Below are 19,496 nucleotides of genomic sequence, written 5' to 3'. Positions count from 1 at the left end.
CTTTTTTTTCCATCTGTTGGCGGGGATTTACCTAGAAGTGATGAGTAGGAAACTCACTAAATTCCAAGACTGCATAGAAAACTAGTTAGGAATGTATGTTTGGGCTAACAAGCACGCGTCTCAAAATGCACTCTTTAAGCAATTGTGTAAAGTCTTTATAAAGGGCTTTTGACAATGCTGTTCAAATGTAATTAAGGTAAAACTTTTTTTTTTTCTTGACAATCTTATGGTATGCTGAGTGAAAAACTGAAGCTTTTCTGCCCCCTCAAGTGGAGGTGTGTAATGGAGAGAAAGGAGGCTCCCTTTTTGCCATCATCCTACTGTTTTTGTGTTTCTGCCACACTGCACACACAACTCCCGCACGCACACACACATAAAACCAGTGATTTTAGTTGGTGATGTTGGCAGTGGCCACCATTCCAGCACAAGGAAACTAATTTCTATCCCCAGGGTCTGCACATTTCCCTTTCATGAAGGGCTGGCTGGTAGCCCAGAAGGTCATGGTTAAACATACCGGGCCTGTGGCTGTAGCTCTAACTCACACTGGTTACTTACCTGAATGCAGCTGGGAGAAGACACAGGCTAGATACTTAGAGGAAATAAGAATGGGTATGGAACAAAGAGACAACCTAGGCTTTACATATTGGAAAACTGAGGTCCAGAGCAACAGAAAGCTAGTTCTCCAGCAGGCAGCAGAGTGTAAGGAAAACCTGAGGCATTCAAACCCGGCCCTGCCACATTTTAACTGCACAGTATTGACCAAGACAATTTGCTGAGCCCCAGTTTCCTAGTGTCTACTGAAGGGATGACATGTCCCACTCCTTCACTCTCCACAGTAACAGGAACAGTGATGCTGTGGTTTAACCTCCCAACGCAGTTCCTATAGTTCTTACACTCTGATCTCAGGGCATGTATTTAGTCTTGCAGGGTAAAGCCCTCCTTAAACACCTCCTATTACCTGCAGGGTAGAATGGTGGTGGGGGGGGTAAAAAAAGGTTATGTCAGAACCAAAATAAAAACACAAGCTAGCCACTTCAAGGCTCAGCATTCCCTATGTAATTTATAGCTACACTTTTCTATGGACAGCAAGACCCCAATCTTCACACAGAGTCCAGAGAACCTCTCTGAATGTGTACACCCAGGCAGATTTAATCTAGGCATCTTTCTGGAGTGTACGATGCCTTGTTGCATTTCCCAGACTATTTGCAGAATCACGTCATCTCTCCTTCTGTAGAATTCCCATCCCACCTCTGGAAGAGACTTACTAATTTCTACCTGGTAGTGGGTCATGCACACCATGCTCATATTTCTCTACACATTTCTGAACTCCTATGGGTGAACCTTACTTGCTCATCTCTGTTCCAAGATAGCACACCATGGCACATACTGCAGGACTCAGAAAACTGAGAGAACCCAGTGAGAATATCTGTTCCTCTGAGACTGTAGTATTTGTATAGGGTCATTCTATGCCTCATTTTTTAACTTGTTGTAGCACTGTGATATTTGGGTATTTGAACTGCCTCCCCAAATTCTGTCGAAGTAGAAGAGTTCAGGAGTTTAGGAAGTAAGGAGGCAGCGTTCCATGGTCCTCTGGAAAGTAAAATGATTTCTGGGCATTGTGAATACATATAAGTTGACTGATGCTTGCCATGAGAAGTAAGATGAGACATATGGAGACCCCCTTCCTCACTACAGGTCTGGTCCACTGCTTGGAGGAAGCCTTGTTTTTATTTTCCTTTGCGTAGGAAAGTGTGATTATCCAGATTAGAGGTGGAACATGTTCTCCTTCTTGTCACCCTCTAGTGCCAACTTCCTTGGCCTGTAAAGGGTTTATTTTCCATTTAGATCCAATTACAGGCTTAGAGAAAGAATTTGGTGGGTAGAGATGAAAGGGCAGATATTTTTTACCTCTTGGGACTGGGACAATCAGGAGAAAGATCATTGCTTTGTAGATTAACCAGTGCCTTCAACTCCATAAGCCTAGGGAAGGGAAGGAAGCTGAGAGCCGAACTGAACGTTAGAGAAGTGATTAAGTACTGTGTCACATTGGCAACATGCTGAGAAGTTTTTATTGCCTATTTACTTTTTAAATCTACAGCGGTGGGGGGCGGGTTATAACATTTGGCTTCAAGATGCATAATCACACGTAGACATTTTGAAACAATTTCATAGACTCTTAGAGCTGCAAGGGATCTATTTACAAAATGAGAAATGGTTTTAAATGACATGCATACTGTATCTACTGCCCTGACTCCCGGGGGTGAGAGGGTGGGAATCTCCAGCAAATGGAAATTCACAAAAAGGTCTTCAACAGAGAACATAAAATCCAAAAACTGGAGCAGCCTTAGAGGTCATCTAACCAACTTCACACAGGCTAAGGGACTCGCTATAGGTCACATACACACACAGCCAGAGAGCTTAGAGGTTCCCCAACTTCTCCCAACTTTATGAAGTCAAATGCTCCCATTGGCTGCTCTTGAGCGATCGTTTGTTTTTCTACCAGGAAAGAGAAGATTCCACAGCACAGAGAGTTCCCATAGAATGGTGACATTGCCAAAATTTCTTATTAACAGAGGAACTGGAAGGCCAAATGCCATTTCTTTTAAATGCCAACATACTTTGTGGGGGTACAAGTGCAGTTTTCTTACATGGATATATTGTATAGAGGTGAGATCTGGCTTTTAGTGTACCTGTGTCTTGGTGAAACCAATCGCTGTTATGGATTTGTTCTTCAGCTATTTATTAAAGATGCTGGTGACTAGTATAGGGTTTGGCCTCTGATCCAGGTTCATATGCCAGGTCTACCCCTTCCTGGTTGCGGGCTCTTAGGCAAGCTAATTAACTTTGAGTTGGTATCCTCACCTCACTGGAAAATTGAGGAAACAATAGCAGCATCTACCCCCCAAGGTGGCTGTGATAATTAAATGAGATGATGTACCTAAAGGACTTGGCACTTTGAGCACTCAAGTGAGCCACTGTTAATTATCCTTGCTGGTGGTGGTATATTTCAGTGTGTATATGGATGCTGAAAGGAGTCTTTTGGTGAATAAAGAACACATTTTTATTTATGACTGTCCCATCTAAACAACTCCAGTAAACAAGTTCTATCCAGCCAATCCTAAGCCAGACTCTCAGTCCTGATAAGCTATGACAGTGACCCATGATCTTGCCTTTATTCACACCCAATGGATGCACAGCCTGCTTACACCAAGCCGCATCATTCCTCCTGAACATGGTCTGATAATCATTGAGCATTTCATTCTGAAGTTATGGAATTTTAGGCCTACAAAGAGACTTGAAGCTCCATTCACTTTTTAGATAAGGAACCTGAAGCTCAGAGGGGTCTGGCTCAGTATCAGAGGTTGCTGAGAAGGTGGACTGATGGTCTATAAGGCTCTGGAAGAATACAGACCCTTTAACTCTCTAGGAGTCATTTGCAGGAATTTTGTAAAGACTAGAACAAAGAGATCTAGATGTTCACTGTTGACTGGATGTGCCAAATGAACTTGCTCCAGAGGGTCTGTTTTTCACCCCTCAACACAATACCCAAGGAGCATGGAATGATTTCTTCTCAGTGTGCTGCTGGGCGTCTCTCTCCACATTGCTCTGCTTCACACCCCTCTTGGCTTTCCTGTCCTCCAGGCCAGTCCTTCCCTCCATACTCAGCCCTTCCTGCTTTCACCTCCAGTTCCTGCAGTGTGCAGAACTGCTGGCACATCACCCGGGCAAGCCGCTCCAACATAAACACAGCTCCTCCAGAACTGTCGTTGGCTCTCAATCTTAAAAACATATTAAACTGTCCCTTAAAGACCTTAATAGCAAGACATTGGAGACATGCCCATAGGTGTATAAGCAACTTAGCCCCAAAGTAAGCCTTATTTTTTTTAAAAGAAATAAATTATCTATGTGCTTCTTAAAAGATTTCCAAAAACAGATAACTCCAGACGTTACTTTATAAATTGCAGATCCCTGTCCTAGTCTGCAGGTGTGTCTCAATATGTGAGGTTGGAGGTTGGTTGACTTACCCCCAATGTATCTGTCACCTGTGGTGGTAGGAGTCAGGGAGAGGCACATCGTCTCTGGGTTTTAATTTCAGCCATCTCAGCTCCCTAGCCTGGAGCTTACCAAGTCTCCTCCAGGTAGGAAAGTGGGGCATTCCCCTCTGAGGGTCCTTAGTTTGATCTTCTCTCCACATTAACTGACCAAAGGTGGCAAGAAAGAAAAAGAATAGGCTGATTGAGCAAAGCCTAGGGACCAGAAAAGAGGGACTGCCACTCAGGGTATCACGTGTGTCTTTCTTTCTACCCCTATTCCAGCCACTTTTGGCGAAGAAAAAGTAGAGAAATGAGAGACAGTTCTTACCAGAACCCACTGAAGCCAACTGGGCTCCAGAAAAGGTACTTGATTTGACTTTGGGAAGGAGAATCATCCTTTCATTCTAACTTGCATATTCAAAGTAGTTTATGTATAATGACAGTGGAGATTTGCTATGATAAGTAACAGGTCTTGGGTGTTCTTATCTCTCCTCTGTTCATCCAACACCATTTAAATCTTTATTTTAAGAACACACTTCTGGCAGGGAGGCTGAGTCATTACGATAGACACAGCCATTTACTCACCAGGTGACTTTGGATGTGTCACTCTTCTAGGAAGTGGCAGAACTTGGATGAGAACCAGGCTGCCTTCTGCCTCTAGCCCACTGACCTTTCCTTTACCCCCGGCCGGCTCCCAAATAACAAATGATGATGGCAGAATAGGCCTAAAACTCCATTCTACAGAAGGCAGAATTGTGGAGAAACTTTTCGGGACGTCTAAAACAAAGACAGTTGTTGGGCTTGAAGAGCCTTCATTTGGAAATATCTCCTACCATTTCCTTTTGATAACAGGAGGAGGATTTGACCAACAGCTGCCACAATCCTACCAGGTGCAGGGCCACCAGCTACTTCTACAGAAGTCCCTCAAGATCATGACATTTCCTTAAGTTCACATGGAACCTTTGGAGTGTTCTGAACCATTCTTGGACCATCACAAATATCAACAACATGGAGAAATTAAGACTAAGCATTTAAAATGATTTGCATAAGGTCACGTGATGACAGGTTAAGAACTCAAGCTCAAATTCCAAAATTTAAGCTCTTTCTACTTTACAAGAAACAAGAAGGCATTCATCAGGAGCAGGAATCTAGTGAATAATAACTAGATAATAATAATAACTAATAATAACTAGTGAATAATAATCTAGTGAATAATCTAGTGAATAACTAAGGTTATTACTGGGAACTTCACAGGCCGATCAATTTCTTCCAACCAACTGAACTCATTGCTAGTCTGGTTCAGAAACTACCCTGCATTTGCCAAACATTTACAGGTATCTGTACTTCTCCCATAGCTCTTGGTCACTACCAAGGATATATTTTCACCCACTCCGAGTCAAAGCCATTTTCCAGGTATAAAATAAGGACTTTCTAGATTTCTCCTGTTTTTTTAGAAAACGTATGACCTCTTTAAATAAAAGCCTAATAGAGACATCTTTTAAGGAATCATACATATTATCCTGACACTTAAAAAAACATCCTAGAGGGGCGGCGCCTGTGGCTCAGTGAGTAGGGCGCCGGCCCCATATGCTGAGGGTGGCAGGTTCAAACCCAGCCCCAGCCAAACTGCAACAAAAAAATAGCCGGGTGCTGTGGCGGGCGCCTGTAGTCCCAGCTACTCGGGAGGCTGAGGCAAGAGAATCGCTTAAGCCCAGGAGCTGGAGGTTGCTGTGAGCTGTGTGATGCCACGGCACTCTACCGAGGGCCATAAAGTGAGACTCTGGCTCTACAAAAAAAAAAAAAAAAAACATCCTAGAGGTCCTAGTCCCAGAGCATTCAGGAAATTTTAGCCTGGAAATAAGTTTGGCCTCTGCATGCCTGACTCACAGTCTATCCAATAATATATAAATAAGGACCAAGCAAAGCATGGCATGGGCTCCCTCCAGGACATGCTTTAAAAGGAAATAAGGTTGCTAAGGGGACAGAAACCAGAGGCTCCATGTGGCAAGTTACTCTTCTGAAGGACAAAGGAGCATCGGTCTCCAGCCCAAGGCAGCTGTTTCAAATTCACATGATTTGTTTATAGATTAATTATGTTTCCTCCTTCTGTTTTGTTTTTTTTTCTTTTTTTTTTTTATTGTTGGGGATTCATTGAGGGTACAATAAGCCAGTTACACTGATCTCCTTCTGTTTTAAAACACTGAATCCTTTGTAAAAATTATCTTGGGAGACAAATGCTAATGAATCCTTGTCTGAAAGAGCTTAGCAGAATCTAGTCATCTGTTTGTTCAACCTCTTTATATTCCAGACTGGACGTGGGGGGAAGTAGCATATCCGACATTTGCATGTGATATAATTGAACGGTGCCAGGACCAAAATGTGTTGACTCACAGCATCTTTTATGAATGAAGGAGAAAAAAGTGTCTTTTCTACTTTGTCACTTCTCTACTCAATTGTGTGTCAGTTTCATACCCTCAAACTTCAGAAGGTCAGGCGGAAAGTTTTGGCTGTGAACTCATTTTTGGCAACGAGAGTCAGAAGCTGCTTCCAGGAGCAAACATAAAGATCAGGATGCGACCTGCAGTTCTGCCATTTACCTTGCCTGCAAACTTTGCCGAGTTACATAACCTCTCGGGACCTCTGGTTCCTCATCTGAGAAAGAAAACTAAGAGTAGTTATACATTTAAAAAATATTTGAATCAGAGAAAGTGGATAAAGGGCATAAATATTTCTTCCTGCTGTTCCGGGTGTCCTGTCTCATCAGCACAGTGCAAAAATCCTATAGGTTGTTGCTTGCTGCGATGTGGGAGACCAAGTGTTCAGTTTACCTACCTACATCTCATGTGTTTCTAAGATATCTCTTGATATTAAACTTGGTCTTCACCATAAATGTACTTAGGCCACATCATATGCAAAATTGTGCGGCTAGCAACAATGCTTCCCCTTCCAAGGCGACCTTCCCATTGCTCTGTACCATGGTTGACCCCCGCTGTGTAATCTCACATGGGTGATTCCCCGCAGATGGCTTGCTTATAAGGTAGGGTAATAGCCACCCATTTCTTCATACAGCAAATATGTGTTTAGCATCTATTATGTAGCAGGCACTCTGCTGAGTGCTGAACACAAGACAAAGAAAGCTTTGGCCCCAGTCATGTGAACTAGAGTCTGGTGGAGTTTAGTTTTCACAGTCAGGGGCAAGGCCAAATCATGGCAGTATTCTGTGATTCTGGGCATTTCTTGACCCCCACCTCCCCAATACATTCACAAAAGGAAGTCTTTCCCTTCCTTTTCCCATCCCCACCTTCAGAGCCACATCCCAACTCTTGTCATCTCCCCGGGGCAGCTGTGGAATGTGTTTGCATATGATAGTTCTCCCAGTTATCATTGTTCAAATGAGGGTTTGGGGAAGAAACGACTAGACTAACGTGAAAAGAAGGATAAAAAGCCAGAGGCAAAGGGGGGCTGCTGGCAGCTCTCAGGTCCTACCAGGAACCTATCTCAGCCTTCTCGCAGAAACGTGTTGGTAGACCAGTTGATTCTATGCCCTGCACATGTCTTCAGGGCAGCTGAGTGTCCTGGGCTATCCTTTTTCATGGTGCAGTTACCAGAGATACCAAAGGTCAAGATCATAGAGAAAGAGATCCTGGCTCACTAACAATACGGATAGAAACCTGCTCTTAAGAAGAGAGCAACTATTTGGGCTGGTGACTCAGTGGCGGTTCTAGGGGCTGATTCATGAGGCTGACTGCCCCCAGCAGGGTGATGGCCCCAGGAATCTGCTGGCTGAAAGAAGTTTAGGGAAAGTGGATCTTAGCTCTGCCTCCCCCTGGGGGAGAGTGACTCCACCCACCAGGGCACGCCTGTGCTCCCCGCCCGGGCCTGGCTTAGTGGCCAGCAAGTCTCTCAGGGAGGGCATCTGGCTGTCATGGGAGGAGAGGGCAGCACTAGAGAAAATATGAGAGGGGGATGTTTTGAAATCTTGTTAGTGGAGAGAGGAGAAGCTATTAATCAGGGATGTATAGATAGAATTGAGAGTTTCAGGGAATTTAAATGATGAAAAATATTCTATCCTTATATCCCTACCTGAAATCTGGTACTTCCTTCTATTATGAGTGAAGGCAAAAGCCTTGGAAGGTTAGCAGCCCCTGTACTTTTATAACCAAAAGAAATCAGGTGTTTTGTATCCTATTACAGCTAAGGTAGAGCTCTCACATATCATCCCTACTCATCCCTATTCCGAAATGACGGTAATGAGATCCATTGATCCTTTGCTAGATCCTACTCATTAATTTGATAAAGACACACACGTGACTAAGTCACAGATTTGTTTGTATATATTTATACTATTTCGGGAATATTGGTTTTCTTTGTAATTTTTATTTTATGCATTTGAAACATTGTTCAGAGGAGCGATGACTGTGGCTCAGTGAGTAGGGCGCTGGCCCCATATACCGAGGTGGTGGGTTTGAACCTGGCCCGGGCCAAACTGCAACAAAAAAAATAGTCGGGCATTGTTGCAGGCGCCTGTAGTCCCAGCTACTCGGGAGGCTGAGGCAAGAGAATCGGCTAAGCTCAAGAGCTGAAGGTTGCTGTGAGCTGTGATGCCACGGTTTTCTACCAAGGGTGACACAGTGAGACTCTGTCTCTAAAAAAACAAACAAACAAAAAAAACACTGTTCAGAGAACAGATGCTCTCATGTCAAACAGCCAAAAGAACCCCAAAATATTAAGACCCCCCTCCATCAAGACAAACTTTTAACAGTATTATACACACACAAATGTCCATGCATGCATATATAAACATACATGCATACACGCGCAGCTATCATAGATTGAGATCTGAGGCTCTTGGAGAAAATAAACTGAGTTCAAATCCCAGCTCTGCCACTCTCTCCTGTTACCTCAAATGAGCCACATTAGCTCTGATCCTCAGTTTCTTCATCAATAAAGTAGACCTGAAAGTTATTATACTCATAATAATTTAAGGGGATTTTTGTTTTGTTTTGTGTGTGTGTGTGTTGGGGGGCTGTTTGTTTGTTTGAGACAAGGTCTTCTCTATTGCCCAGGCAGCATCATGGCTCTTTTTTTATTATTAAATCATAGCTGTGTACATAAATGCAATCGTGGGACACCATACACTGGTTTTTAGACCGTTTGACACATTTTCATCACACCGGTTAACATACTCTTTCTGGCATTTTCTTAGTTATTGTGTTAAGACATTTATATTCTACATTTACTAAGTTTCACATGTACCCTTGTAAGATGCACTGCAGGTGTAATCCCACCAATTACCCTCCCTCCGCCTATCCTCCACCCTCCTTCCCCGCCCTCTCCCCCTTCCCCATATTCTTAGGTTATAAGTGGATTATAGCTTTCATATGAAAGCCATAAATTAGTTCCATCGAGCATCATGGCTCTTAGTAACCTCAAGAGATTTTCGTACTTCAGCCTCCTGAGTAGCTTGGACTTCAGGCACTCACCTCCACACTGGGCTAATTTTTCTATTGTTTGTAAATGTTGCCTAGGCTAGTCTTGAACTTCTGGCCTGGAGTGAGCTTCGTGCGTTGGCCTCCCAAAGTGCTAGGATGTCAGGTGTGAGCCACCATGCTTGGCCAATAATTTAAGTTCTTAGCACAGAACTTGACATATAATGAATGTCAAACAAAGACATGATCACATAAAAGAGCTAATGAAGAATGAAATGGTAAAGAGAATACAAACATTATTTTAATGAAACCTTTTTTAAACCACCCTCTCATTTGGCTAACTTTAAGATTTGTATCTGGTTCAATCAAGTATCACATAATGCATTTTATGTAATGTATAATGCATATTACATGTTATAATATGCCAGCCAGTGAGCTTGGAAACAGAAAAATAAAAGGAAAGAAATACCAAACTCTGATCCTCTCAGAAAAGGAACCACCTAATCAAATAATGAAAGAACCATAGCTACGTCTGAAGACCTTGACCAGAGGTGCCAGTGTGGGACTGAGGGAGATGAGAAAAGGAGTGCGTAGTCTTACCTGGGGGGTCGGGGGAGGCTTCCCCAGGAGGGGACATTTGAACTGAGTGTTGAGAGATGAGGGTGAATGAGCTGTTAGGATCTGGTCATGGTCAAGTTTTATGCCTTCTAAATCTGACACCTATATTCTCCATCCTATTTGATTTACAACTTGGGGAATATCATCCATCTTGGACTGTGGAGACATACATTCCAACATAGCCATCATCCACAGATGCTCATCTTTTATTTTGTCATCTGAGAACCTGTTCTTCCTCTGAACCAAAACCGTCTGGGGTACTAGGATGGCAGGACCCACCAAGCTAGTGTGTAGAAAACTTCCCACAGCATCGGCTTGCTGCTCCCTGGAGCCCAACAATGGACTGGCAAACTCACCCCCACTGAGTCTGAATGTTTGCAGGAAGTTATAGTTTCATGTTGTGACAACAACAACAAAAATAACTGGAGCAACAACATACAGGGTGTCTATAAAATTTGTGTGCAATTTAAAATAGCCAACCATTTTAACTTGTCATATATATGGAATGAAAGGAAGACACAAACACACGCGCACCCTGTGAGAGACCGAGTGCGTTGCATGCGTGAGCAGAGCACACACACAGCACTCAGCACCTCGGGGTGTGTCTGTGCTGCGCGAGGCCTGACTTTCACCTGGACACTCTGAAGCCACTTAAATACGATAACGGGAGGGGAAAAAATCCCGTAAATCAGTGTTTTGAAACACGGGGACTTGATTAACAAGATCTGGAATCCTGCATTGAAACAACCCCTTTCCCACAGTTCTTGTTTCAGATTTCTGACTCACTCTGAAAATGTGGGTTCCTTCTTGCTGCATTTCAGAGCAGGTGATGCCTTTAAGTGAAACACATGGTTTCAATGTTGAAATGCCACTGGGACGATTGGGCTTGATTTTCACCAGTTGCATATGGTATGTGAAACAGAAAAAAAAAATTCCCAGGTGATTCCCTATTTTCTGGAAAATAGCATTATAGCCATCATTCCTGTGTTTGCAAGGACCTGAAGAAAGGGCAAGTTTTGATGGAAAAGCATTGCTTCCTCAAGTTTGTCCTCCTACACAGCCAACAGGCCCCAACAGCCCATGGGGAAAACATAAGCCTGTAATGAGATTCATAGCTAATTAGACAGCTGTCATCACCCACCTCTGCATGTTTCCTGAAGCCTAGCAGAGGGATGGGTGCCTCACAGGGGAAATCGTATGCTTATTTGAGAAATGTGTGTACTGTGCATCTCAGTAATTAAAATTCATTTTGAAGAGGTGAAAAGGGTCTTCAAGATTCTCTAGGTCAATTCCCTTCTTTAACAGACCAGGAAACAGACCCAGCAAGGCTAGATGACTTGCTCAAGGCCACAGAGCTAGTTCATGAACGAGCTAGGATTAGAATTCAAGGCATCCTAGCATTTCAGGTTCAGAAAGACTTTTGAAAACTTTATTTTATGTAACTGCTCCAGAATTTTTATAACTCCTCTAAATTTCTTTCTTGAGCAAAAGTCTCTCTCTCTTTCTCTTTTTCTCTGTTACTTCTCTCCATTGATTCTCTTTGGTTCTGTGGTAGGTTCGAGGATGCGGTGACCACTATTTTCCTAAAGTTTCAGTGCTAGTTTACCTACTGTAGCCTATATATTGGTCAGGATTAAAGCCAGAGCAGCTATTTCTTTAGTTCTTTCCCACCTTCAGGGACACCTAATGGCAGATCTTAGCTAAGTGAGGTGGCCAGTACACATCCCCCAGTGTTTCTTTGGAGATGAGTTTTGTGACTTGTGCCAGCTCCTGGCCAGACTGTTCCCCGCTCCTTCTGTCCTCTCCCCGTTGGGAGGGCCATTTCCCTGCCATCAAAACCATCCTATTTCTTAAAGGAGGATTTTTCAAGTGGCAGAGCCTGGCAAGAGAGAGGGACTAGGCAACATGAAAACACCAAGAGCAGAACTTTGAGCCCATGTCATAAACAAGAAAACTCAGCTCTGTTTCACATGCAAAGAAAGCATCTGGCTTTTAAAGAACAAAGAGGGAAAGGATATGTATTTAAAATCAGAGAAGCCTAAGGAGGCAAAGATGAAACTCTTGACATATGAAGGTACTACCCAAGATTTTTTAAAGATTATTTGTAAAATTGTCATCACTTATTGCTGAAGGAATGCCAAAACAGTAAAAAAGTAATCAAATTTTGTATCCTGTGGCTTTTTCACAAGACAGAGTACTCAATAAATAAATAATGAAAGCTTGCCATCAAAATGAACTTGAATTCATTAAAAGATACTACTAAGAAAGTATAAGGCAATTCACGGAAAGAAAATATTTACATTCATACTATGCATATATGTGTATATATGCGTGTGTGTGTATAGGGTGGCCATAAAGTTCATGTGTAATTTAAAATAGTGTACAATTTAAAATTTCACACAGACTTTATGGCCACCCTGTATACATAGCTTGTATGAAAATATACAAATAACTCCTACAAATCAATTTAAAATAAAATTTTAAAAAAATAGGTGAAGACTTGAATAGGCATGTCACAAAAGAAGATGTCTAAATGGCTGAAAGTATAGGAAAAGGAGCTTGACATCATTATTGATCAGAGAAATACAAGTTAAAAGCACAATGAGATAGCATTGCCTACCTAGCAGAATGGTAAAATTGAACACTGACATTATCAGGTGTTGGAGAAGATGTGGAGCAACTGGAACTCACATTCATTGCCAGGGAGAATGTAAAATGATACAACCACAGTGGAAAGCTGGTGGTGTCTAGTAAGTTAAATACATACCTACCCTATGACCCCACAATTTCATTTCTAAGTATTTATCCAAAAGAATTGAGCACAGATGTTCACAAGAAAAACTTAAACAAGAATATTTGGAGCAGTTTTATTCATAATAGCCCCAAAGTGGTAATGATTCCAATCTACACCTACATGCAGGAGAATGGCTAGACCAGTCGTTATATGTTTATATAATAGAATAATACTTAGTAGTTAAAAAAAAAAACTCACCTAATGTATGCAATAAATGGGTAATATTAAACATGCTGGACAGAAGAAGAAAGCAGCCACAAAAGAGTATGCATTCTATAATTACATTTATGTGATGTTCAAAAATCTAATCCACAGTGAAGGAAATCAGAATAATGACCCCCTTTATAAAAAGAGGTGTTTATGACTAAAAAGGGGAACAGGGACCTTTTTGGGACACTGAACATGTTCTCTATCTTTATATGGATATTGGTTCCCTGGGATATATACATAGAGTGGATACTTGAGATTTATGAATTTTTATTGTATGTCACTTTGAGCATAATGTTAGAAAACAACAAAGATGGTATTTGATAAATAGTCAGAAAGTCATATGCATCCAAGCAGCAGAAGGACGTGAGGACAAAGGAGGAGAGGGCTTAGTTTTGCTGCTGGCCCATGGAGGTATCATGTTAAGGGAAAACTTTGTCCCAAGGAGCTGCCACTAGGACTCTTTCAGATCTTCCCATTGACTTTAGTCTGTATTAAAGTTGCTATGTGATGGGACCTTTTCAGACTCATCTTCCACAGCCAGATTCTGCTTCACTCAAACTGATTTGTCACTCATTCCCTGGATAGACTATCTCTTGGACACGTGCATACCAAGAGGGCCTCCTTTTCCATGACCCAAATCCCACCCATTCCTTTAGTGCCTCCTCCCTGAAACCATCGATTCAGACCATGTTCTCCCTCCACTGAACTCCTAGCAGGATCTCTTTGGTCCTACCGAATGGTCCCTTGATTTTCTGAATGGCCCTAGAGCATCTGCCACTGCCATCTTACCTGTTTAAGTCTTGAACCATCATATCCTGTTGATGTTCAAGTTCTCCATTTGCAAGTGCTTTGAGGACAGAAAGATGCCTCATTCTGTGTGTGCCTGGAAAGCCCAGCAGGTGTTAAGGGCTCAATAATGCTAATGGACGGAAAAAGGAATGAAAGGGAACCAGGAAATAGGAGAGAGAAGGAAAGACACGGAAAGAGATAAGAGCACCCTGTTCTCCTTGACAGGGACAGAGAGAGTCCTGCGGGTCTGGAAGGAGAGAAAGAGAGCGTAATTGTAGAGGAGACAGAACAGTCAGGAAATAGAGTTGCCATTAGTCTCTTTTGGTACCCTCAGTGGGGCCCTACAAATGTTGCTTTCTGACTCTGGGTCAAGACCAGAACTGGGAAGGGAAGGTAGGACTGGGCCAGGGAGAGTGAGTGGGAGACTCCTTGGTGGTGTTTCCGAGGAATCTTAAGATGAAAGCAGAGAAATGAGGGAAGGCAGAATGCCAAACCAGACCCTGAATTTTTGACATGTGGTCCCAAGTTTTGTTCCCCTTCTTCAAACTTGCCTACAAAAAGATTGGCTTTAGAATAGTGGATGAGCCGAGCCTTGATTCACTTCCCTTTGTCAAACTCCTAACTTGAACCTTTACCCGAACTCCCTTGAGGCCCTCTCTTTCTGGATCCAAGTCTCTTGAGAACAGACTGTGATCATTTCCACAGTCTGGGGAGGCAGTTGGCCCAGATCTCTGAGCAGCAGCAGCCGCCACATCTGGGAAGGGTTGGCCCTCCTGAGACGAGAGCCAGAGGGGCGCCTGCAAACAGGCTGAAACTGAGTCCAAACCACTTATAGCTCAGACCAATATCTACTTTAAGTTTCTAGTCCTTGATGAATATTTATACCAAAATAGAGCCAGTGGAAAAGTTCCATCTGCACGGATTTTAGGAGTTTTGCCTTTCCTTAGCCACGTTGACCAAACTCAGGAAAGTGCTGGAATCATTGCCAAGTACATGCTCTTTGAAGTGCAAGAAATTCTGAGAAGGCCCTGGACTCATCATATTTCTTCTTATCCTGCAGACTTAGAGTTGGCACTCTTCTTTTTTTAAAGCATTTAATATCAACACCTCTCATTGCCTTATAATTTTAGCCAAGCCCTTGACACCACGCTGACCATGAATATTCTTTTGAAGGCATAGATAGGTCTGTTCAAAGTCTTCCTGGGGGAAATTGCTTTGCTGGTTGATCTTTAAAATATTTTAAAAACTTGAATGGTGCAATTAATCACTTTAATTGTCTTCTTTCTAGTAAGAGAAGTGGGCCCCAATTTTCTCCTTGGTTTCATTAGTCATTCCCTACTCCTCAGAACATCCTGCCCTTGGTGTGAGGGACTGAACTATAAACCATGCTATTGCATGAGGTATATTATCTGCTCTTACCAAGCGTGGGCCATGTGTTAGGCATTGGGCTACATCTTTTTTCCTAGTCTTTACAACCACCCCAGTTTGCAGGTGAATAAACTAAGACACAGAGGGGTTCTGTAAATTGCCATAGTTACATAGTCATGATGAAGGTGAATTAAATGCAGGCGGTTCAGTCCACAGCTCTTCCTCTTCCCTCTGCCCAGGCACAGCATCCCTCATCTGAAAGTCTGAAATGCTCTAAAATTAGAAATGTTTTGAGTGACGATGTAATGCCGCGAGTGGAAAATTTCACAATACACCTCATGTACATAAACTTTTGATGCACAAAATTATTTAAAATATTGTATAAAATTACTTTCAGGCTATGTGTATAAGGTGTATATGAAACAGATGAATTTCATGTTTTGTTTGTTTGTTTGTTATCTTATCCCAAAGGCATCTTATTATGTGTATACAACTATTCCAAAATCTGAAAATCTAAAATATTTCTGGCCCCAAGCATTTCAGATAAGGGAAACTCAACTGCACTATTTTTCATCTATCCTTAACGCATTTTTAGTGTTCCGGAAGTGTGGGTCATGGGCTTGTTGATCACAAAATGAATTTAGTCAATAAACAGATGTGCAAACCGAACTACATTTGTTGGGATCTTTCTCTCATTTCAGTTCTTCCATCTTTCTGATTATATCAAGGAGAAAGTCTGTCTGGGGCTAACATGTCTTTAACATCTCAAATACTTGCCCAGCTTCACTTTAAACAGACGGCAAGCAATCCTCAGGCTCAGAGTTTTTAGAAGGCAATAATCATATCTAGCTAGAATTTAACGATTCAAATTTATTGTATTTGTTATGGTTACTTCCTATTTTGTATACACTTTAAGGATAAAGATTTTTTTCTAAGAATTAAGTTTTTTAAAAGTGTTCTCTTTATTTTTTTTTATTAAATCATAACTGTGTACATTGATGCATTTGTGGGGTCAGTGTCCTGATTCGATATACAATGTGAAATGCTTACACTGAACTAAGTAACACATCCATCACAATTATACTCTTTTCTTAATAGTTTTGAAATGGACCCTTGCATCATGCACATTAGTTGAGGTGCCCCCAAATACCCTCTCTCTCTCTCCCTTTTCTCTCCTCCCCTCTCTCTCCTCTTCTCTTCTACTATCTGGACCATAGTTATGTTTTGCCATTCATATGAATGTGTAGGAGATTATATATTGATTTCATAGTAGTATTGACTTCATTGGACACTTTGTTTTTCCATTCTTGAGATAGTTTACTAAGAAGAATATGGTCCAGCTCCCTCCAGGTAAACATAAAAGATATGAAGTCTCCATCTTTTTTATGGCTGCCTATTATTCCATGGTGTACATATACCACAATTTGTTAATCCATTCTTGAGTCGATGGGCACTTGGGCTGTTTCCATGTCTTGGCAATTATGAATTGGGCTGCAATAAACATTCTGGTGCAAATGTTGTAGAATGATTTTTGATCATCTGGGTATATACCTAGTAGAGGCATTGCAGGATCAAAGGGTAAGTCTACTTTTAGTTCCTAAAAAGTGTTCTCTTTAAAGAAAAGTTATAAGTCAATAATCATACAGGACAAAATCGTGAAGGAGGAACACGAGGTTTCACAAGCATCTACTGCAGTGTTTTCAACCTTTTTTATCTTAAGCAATAGTTGAACATATAGTTAAACTTCTGTGGCACACTTATGTTGATCAGAAAAAGGAATTTAAAAAAAAAGAATATGCTTACTGGGCTTTGAACTTCTTTCAAATATAATTTAATTAATGAGCTTTAAAATTTTTTGCAACACACCGGCTGAAAATCACTGATCTAATGTTTGATTATCCCCAACATCTATGGTGCTTTGTAGTTTTCAAAACATCCTACCGGCATTATCACACCAGATTCTCACAGCCATTTTAAAGATGAGAAAAAAAAAAAATTAGCGAAGAGAAACTACTTGGGGGGTCACACAGGTAGTGAAATTGCAGCCAAGGCTCAGGTTCAACTCCAACATGCACAGACCTCCCCAGCACCTCGTCAGCAAATCATTGCAGGGGTAAGAGTGAATAAAGGGATATTCCAAAGCAAGGAGCCAAGACCCAAAATGCTGTGGAAAGTCTGCAAAGCTTAATGACTCTCACCAATTGGCTTGTTTTCGCAATTTCCCGGTACTCGTATTATCTCTAAAGTCTGGTTTTCTCTCTCCAAGGAGTTGCTTTCCAGAAGGTGAAAAAATTGGCTTTCCCATCAGGGGAGTATCTTTTATCTCCAGGATCCACCACCCAAGGGATGAGGCTACTAGAAACAGACCACACAGTGAGGAAAACTTGAGTTTTGCTACAGTAAGAAGGGCATTTCTTTCCAAGTCTTCTTGCCTTGGGCAATTGACTGGGGTTCAGATGTCAGGTCCAGGTGTCAGGGCAGGCAGGGATACCACAACCATAGGAAACCAGTGGGATCAGGAGGCAGAGAGGGCAAGTTGGCAGTTCCATTGGTCTATCCACAAAGGGATTCCAGGAGCTGAAAATACTCCTGGAATAAACGTGAGAGCTGGAGGGAACAGTTGAAACTATTGGTGTATGTTCCAAGAGGAGAGAAGATAGTCCATTGCTTGAACCTGGGGGGGGGAGGAGAGTCTTTGAGAAAGGCAGAGAAGTGGGTGGCCAGAGGACACCAGGGTAGCTCTTTTCTCCTTCAGCTCTGCCTACAGGCATCAGCCTCAGATGCAGAGTGTCTAACAAGTGTTAGCTTTTGATGTGCCATGAAGAAGCGTAGATAGAAGGCAAAAATCAAAGTGTATAAAGAATCTATCTAGGCTGGGTGAGGTGGCTCACTCTTATAATCCTAGCATTCTGGGAGGCCGAGGAGGGTGGATTGCTTGAGCTCATGAGTTCAAGACCAGCCTGAACAAAAGTGAGATTCCCTGTCTCTACTAAAAATAGAAAAACTAGCGAGCCATCATCACAGGCACCTGCAGTCCCAGCTACTGGGAAGGCTGAGTCTACTCAATTAAGCCCAAGAGTTTGAGGTTGCTGTGAGCTAAAATGATGCCATGGCATTCTACCTAGGATGACAGAGTGAGACTCTGTCTCAAAAAAAAAGAAAGAAAGAATCTATCTAAACAAACTTTTACTGAGGAGTTATGCACAAGGCACATTCTTCTGGGCATTGGTAATAGAGAAATGAACTAGACATACAGGGACCTGCCCTCCTAGAACTTACAGTCTAGCAGGAAAGAAAGGCATTAAGAAGTTCCACACATGATTAAATAATGACCATTATCATGGGCACTATAATACAAAGACATGCAAGGTATGGGGCCTTCCATACCTTGCATTGTATCTGAAGGACATTAAGATTTCTTAGGTGACGGGAGAGAGAAATGGTCCAAAACTGAGGAGCTGCATGTAGCCAGGCTCAGGTTTGCAGGACTTTGGCCTCTTTACTAGGCCATATAGTTAAATGAATAATTCTAAATTTACATAAGAGATAATTTTTTATAAAGCAACTTGGCTTCTATAGTTCTGTTTTACATTTGAATAGTGTCAGGTGAGTTTTAAAAGTGAGACCTTGAAAGTGAATTGTTTGCAGAATGAATGACAATTTGCTAATTTCTGTCTCATAAAACAGAGTTTAAAAAATTTTGGCCTTAACACTCTTTAAGATCCTTTAGAATCCAACCATATATAGTGTGTACAATTAGATAATTCTGTGGGTGGAAAATCGGGAAAGGATAAAACATCTGAACTAAAAAGTATAGTTAATATTAGTTTAAAAAACACATAATATCAAAAAAGAGAAGAAGGGAATCATTTGTAAGTAAGATGTTTGTTTTAAACCGGGAAAACATCTTGCTAAAGGTAAAACATCAGTCGTCTTTTAATATCAGGGCACCAATGTTGGTTGAAGGAAATCCCTTTCTGTGTGTGTGTGTGTGTGTGTGTGTGTGTGTGTGTGTGTGTGTGTCTCAGTGCTTCCATTGTTCTACAAGTTAGCCTCGGAATTTAGGCCTGAGATTCCCAGCAGGAAGCATTAGTATAAGCAAAGCCTTCAGACTTTTAATAACAGTGCAGTACATTTATACAGCACATTTCCTTTTAAGATATTAAGATTCAGACCAGAAAAGTTAAAAATCTCCCAACCTAGTATGCTAAGTCTTCTCATGTCCAAAACTAACTCCAGTAAAAAGTATGTTAT

General features: G+C 41.8%; 1 protein-coding gene across 1 annotated transcript in view; it reads left to right on the top strand.

Moving 5' to 3' along the window:
* LMCD1 (LIM and cysteine rich domains 1) overlaps window positions 1-19,496 on the top strand; it is a 69,194-nt gene that overhangs the window by 374 nt on the left and 49,324 nt on the right. The gene's annotated exons all lie outside the window — the stretch shown is intronic.

This window comes from Nycticebus coucang, chromosome 8 (genome assembly GCF_027406575.1).
Source record: "Nycticebus coucang isolate mNycCou1 chromosome 8, mNycCou1.pri, whole genome shotgun sequence".
NCBI classification, from domain to species: Eukaryota; Metazoa; Chordata; class Mammalia; order Primates; family Lorisidae; genus Nycticebus; species Nycticebus coucang.
Note: the sequence above shows the minus strand (reverse complement) of the source record. Positions and strands in the feature narration are given on the sequence as shown.